Consider the following 6109-nt stretch of genomic DNA (forward strand, 5'->3'; position numbering starts at 1 on the left):
CAATTTGCATGCGTTTTATTTCTTTGTGTTGTCTGATTGCTGAGGCAAGGACTTCCCATACTATATTGAACAACAGTGGTGAGAGGAGACATCCCAGGCAAGTCCCAGACCTTACGGGGAAAGCTCTTTGTTTTCCCCAATGAGGATGATATGAGCTGTTGGCCTTTCATATAGGGCTTTTATGATGTTAAGGTATTTTCCTTCTACCCCTTCTTTTCTTAAGAGTTTTTATCAAGAAAGAATGCTGTATTTTGCCAAATGCTTTTTCTGCATCTTTTGAAAGGAGCATATGGTTCTTATCCTTCCTTTCATTAATGTGGTGTATTATGTTGATTGATTTGCACATAATGAACCAGCCCTGCTTCCCAAGATGAAATCCCACTTGATTATGGTGAATAATTCTTTTAATGTGCTGTTGAATTCAATTTGCTAGTATCTTGTTCAGAATTTTTGCATACAGATTCATCAGGAATATTGGCCTATAATTCACCTTTTTAGTGGGATCTTTTTCTGGTTTTGGAATCAAGGTAATGCTGGCTTCATAGAATGAGTTTTGAAGCTTTCCTTCCATTTCTGTTTTCTGAAACAGATTGAAAAGAATAGGTATTAAGTCTTCTTTAAAATTTTTTTTTTTTTGGGGCGCCTGGGTGGCGCAGTCGGTTAAGCGTCCGACTTCAGCCAGGTCACGATCTCGCGGTCCGGGAGTTCGAGCCCCGCGTCGGGCTCTGGGCTGATGGCTCGGAGCCTGGAGCCTGTTTCCGATTCTGAGTCTCCCTCTCTCTCTGCCCCTCCCCCGTTCATGCTCTCTCTCTGTCCCAAAAATAAAATAAATACGGGGGAGGGGCAGAGAGAGAGGGAGACTCAGAATCGGAAACAGGCTCCAGGCTCCGAGCCATCAGCCCAGAGCCCGACGCGGGGCTCGAACTCCCGGACCGCGAGATCGTGACCTGGCTGAAGTCGGACGCTTAACCGACTGCGCCACCCAGGCGCCCCAAGTCTTCTTTAAATCATTGGTAGAATTCCCTTAGGAAGCCATCTGGACCTGGACTATTATTGTTGACAGATTTTTGATAACGGATTCAATTTCTTAGCCGATTATTGACAGAGGGAGGACTTAACTAAGTGGGGAAGTAGGGGGCTCTGGACTTCCTACGTCCCTCAAAGAAAGCTGTTGAGGTCAGATTACTTGGAATACTCAGGAAATGTACGTGCAGAGTGGTAGAAAGATCTCCACCATTGGAGGAGCCAGCTTGACACATGTGAGGTACATGGATGGGAGTTGGGGAATGTAAAACAGTGGAGCCATGAAGGGGAGCAGCCTATTTCATAGATACAAAAAAAAGTAGAGGTGTTGCGATAGTGCAGCATTGAGTTAGCACAAGAGGAAAACCTCTCTGGACCACAGACTGGGAGTGAGAAGCACTGTGTCCCAGGTTTGTTTTTTTTTTTTTTCAAACAGCATGTGGAGCTGAAACTCTGAGATTTTGGAAGTGTGTGACTTTCTCTGGAGTGGAGCTGTGGTGTGTGCTCCTGGAAAGGAGGGAGCTGGCCGGGAGTGCCTACCCTGTTATAACAAATTCCAGGATGCACTGGGAAAGAACAGTCCCCTTCCTGGAGTACTTTGGAAGAAGCTTTATTGACTCCTCAAGGACAAAAGACCCTGCAGGTGCCAGCCAAAGGCCTTTCATCAGCAGTGTGAGGGGCTCTTCTGGAGTAGAGGGGCCAGTCCACCTTGTGCTGGGTCCTTTAAGACTTTGGGTTTTGAATCCCATCCATGCACCAATAAGAAGGCAGAGGATAGTTGTGGTGCAGGGCATGCTGACTGCCTTTGCAATTCTGTAAGGCTGCCTGAATACCAGGGTTTGATCCCAGGTTCACTGAGAGATTGGGGTAGCATCATTTTCCCTCCAATACCAACACAGTGGGACTTTAGAGAGCAACACAGTGGCCCCCACTGTTCGTGGGACCTGCTTACACCGAACCCTGCCACTGGGTGCCTGGCAACTGCTTATATACTGTAGAAAGACTGACTCCAAGTCAATACAGCTGGCCTCTTCTTCAGACCAGCAAAGCCACCATCCCCCGGGGACCAACAGGCAACACTTTTTCTTTTTGTTTTTTTTCCACTTAGTTTTTTTTTTCTTTTGGAATCAGGTTCATAGTTTCTGATTTGTTTTTGTTTTTGTTTTTGTCATTTCTTTTTATCTTTTCCTTTCTTTCTTTCTTTTTTTGTATCAGGCCTTTTTATTCTTTTCCTTTACCTTCTTTTTCTTCTGTATTTATTTCCCTTTCTTTTTCCTTGGAATCAGCTTTATAGTTTTTTATTCTGTTTGGTTTTATTTTTTTTCCCTTCCTTTTCTTTTTTATGGGATCAGGCTTCCTCCAGGCTTTTTCGCCCCAAGGTTACTTCACAAACAAATCGAAGCACATCTAGTCACAGGTCCAAACACTCCACCACAGCAAGCAAGGAGGAGATCGCAGAGGGCTAACTGGTGGGAAAGAACAGCCAAAACACAATAGCAGAGCACACACATCATACACCAGAAACACTTCCTGGACTGCCAGGCCTGGACAGGGTATTAAGCCTCTTTAATCAGCAGTACTATCAGGTGCAGCAAACATAACAAGCTCTTAAAACATGCAAAAGAAAGGAACTTAGTCAAAATGACAAGATGGAGGAATATTCCCTAAAAGAGAAACCCTTCCTGCAGAGATCAAAGACCTAAGAACTAGTCAAGATGAATTAAAAAATGCTATAACTGAGATGCAAACTGACGATATAATTACAATAAGGATGAGGAATCTGGGTTCAGAATAGGTGATATAGAAGATAAAATCATGGAAATAAGAAGATGGAAAGAAAACTATTAGATCAAAATGACAGTCTTGGAGAACCCAGCAATTCCATAAAGTGAAATAATATCTATATCATAGGAGTCCCAGAAGAGCAGGGAAAGGGGGAAGAACGATTAAACAAGTTCTAGCAGAGAAGTTCCTTAATCTCGGGAAGGAAAAAGGCATCCAAGTCAAACAAGCACAGAGAATTCCCTTCAAAATCAACAAAAACAGGTGAACACCATGACATATAATAGTGAAACTTGCAAAAATATAAAAAGAGAATTCTGAAAGTAGTTGGGAACAAAAGGTCCTTAACTTAGAAGGGTAAACACATAAGGTTAGTATCAGACCTCTTCAGTGAAATGTGGCAGGACAGAAGGGAGTGGCAGGAAATATTCAATTGCTTAATTGGAAAGTATGCCACCAAGAATCCTTTTAACCAGTGAGGCTGTGATTCAGAAGAAGGAGAGAGAAAGACTTTCCAAGTCAAACAAAAACCAAAGGAGTTCATGACAACTAAACCAGCCCTGCAAGAAATTTTAGGGGGACTCTCTGAGTGGAGAAAAAAAAAAGACCAAAGCAGGAAAGACAACAAAGACCAGAGAATACCACCGGATGTACCAACTCTATAGGTAACACAATGGCACTAAATTCATATGTTTCAATAATCACTCTGAATGTAAATAGTCTAAATGCTCCAAAAAAAGAAATAGGGTATCAGAATGGACAAAAACAAAAACAAAACAAAACAAAATAAGATCCATCTATATGCTGGCTACAAGAGACTCATTTTATACTAAGACAACTGCAGGTTGAAAGTAAGGGGATAGAGAACCATGTATCATGCTAATGGACTTCAAAAGAAGGTCAAAGTAGCCATACTCATATCAGGCAGCCTAGATTTTAAAACAACTGCTGTAACAAGTGAAGAAGGGCATTATATCATAATTAAGTGATCTATCCATCAAGAAGATCTAACAATTGTAAATATTTATGGCCCTAACTTAGAGAACCCAAATATATAAATAAATTATTCACAAACATAAAGAAATTTATTGATAATAATACCATAGTAGTAGGAGACTTTAATAACCAACTTGAAGCAATGGATATACCATCTAAGCAGAAAATCAACAAGGAAACAATGGCTTTGAGTAACACACTGGACCAGATGGACTTAGCAATACATAGCAACAAGAAATACATATTCTTGTTGAATACACATGGAACATTCTCCAAGAGAGATCACATACTAGGTCACAAATCAGTCTTCAATGGGTACAAAATGATTGACATCATACCAGGCATATTTTCAAGTCATAATGCTAAGAAACTTGAAATCACCACAAGAAAAAATGTGCAAAGCCCTCAATACATGGAGGTTAAGGAAGATCCTACTGAAGAATGAATGTATTAACCAGGAAATTAAAGAATAAATTTAAAAAATACATGGAAGTAAATGAAAATGAAAACACGACACTCTAAATCCTTGGGATGCAGCAAAGGCAGTCACAGAGGAAAATACACTTCAAATCATATCTAGCTCAAGAAGAAAGCAAGTTCCCAAATGCACAACCTAACCTTATACCTAAAGGAACTAGAAAAGGAGCAGCAAATAAATCCCAAAGCCATCAGAAGAAAGGAAAAAATAAAGTTTAAAGCAGAAACAAACAATAAAGATGAAAAAAAAAAAAGCAGAACAGATCAATGAAACTAAACTCTGGTTTTTGAAAAAGTAAACAAAATTGAGAAACACCATGCCAGACTTATCAAAAATAGAGGACCCATATAAAATCATGAATAAATGAGGAGAGATCACAACCAACACCACAAAAAATCAAACAATCAAAAGAGAATATGATGAAAAATTATATGCTGACAAACTGGACAAGATGAAGAAATGGACAAATTCCTAGATACTCACACACTACCAAAACTCAAACAGGAAGAACAGAAAAATTTGTTGTGGCTTTAATGTTAATTTTAGGACCACAAATACATACTGAACATTGTGATGTACCACAGTCCAACTGCAATACATGGGTGACACTCATGGACCACAGTTAGTGATACAAATATCACATTAGTGAAACTTCCATTTCCTTCCATTTACCTTCTCCCCACTCTGGTGTTGGTGCTGTTTTAGATTTACGTCTGCTGTTATCTACTGAGATAACACATTCAACAGGTATTGTTATTACTTTCACTGTGTATGGTCATTTACCTTGTAGAGACATTTATGGAATGGAAATTGTTTTTAATCTCTTCCTGTTTCATTTTGTATAGCTATCGCTCCATGTTCACTAATGTTTTCTTCTTCACTGACATCTCTGCAAGTAATACCATCCAGTGCATTTTTTCAGCCGAGAAGTAGAATAGTTCAATTCCATATTTCAATTTAGATTTAAAAAATTCTACTGTGGCCCTACTTAACCATTGTAGTGCAGCAGTACTACCTCTTCTGATGACCAAGGTAAATTACTTACAAGATAGTGACACCTTTCATTGCCATGATGTCTCTGGAAAAGAAAAACATAAAGTGATTGAGTGGCAGTGAAGCTTGAGGTTAATAGAAATCTTACTGCATCACTGGTGAAAGCATATCCCAGAACTTCTGGAACTAGAGAGCCTGAAGCTGTGGGAAAAGAAAGCATAAATTCTACAAGTGTTTTATAGGGTTTGAAGACATACAGAGAATATCCGTGCTCTTAACCCTACAGATTCTGTTTACTGGGAACAAAATTGCATCTAATGTCATTAAATAAGAGTATACACTACATCCTAGAGGATGCATCTCAAGATACCAGGATACAATCTAAACACCGTGGTGCTCAAAGTCAGTCTTAATATAAAATGATGCAGGGCATGATGGACACCTACATCTCCATAGTCAATTGAACCTCCATGGTCAGATGGTCCATACCTATGGGGTTTAGTAGAATGTCAGTGGCTAATTTCCAACTCATGCATACTTCTCTGCTGCACATGGCATACACATGTTATGATCCTGTGAAACTATATTGTGACTCTGCTATTAGAATATGGGAAAAAAAAACTAATGAATGGTTTATTTCTCAGGAGAGATAACTTTAATACTGTATGATTAACCTGGATAAATGGCCCTAGGGGTAAGGCTACTTTTACTTTGTTCTAAATCTGATAAGATGCCTCCCATGAACTAAGTTTACAAAACTGGAAACCTCATGTCAATCAATAAATATTATATACAAATTGGAATACACTGTCTCTAAAACTTGGAGAGGACTACCAG

Source organism: Puma concolor, chromosome B3 (genome assembly GCF_028749965.1).
Source record: "Puma concolor isolate L17-30 chromosome B3, mPumCon1.1.hap2, whole genome shotgun sequence".
NCBI lineage: Eukaryota > Metazoa > Chordata > Mammalia > Carnivora > Felidae > Puma > Puma concolor.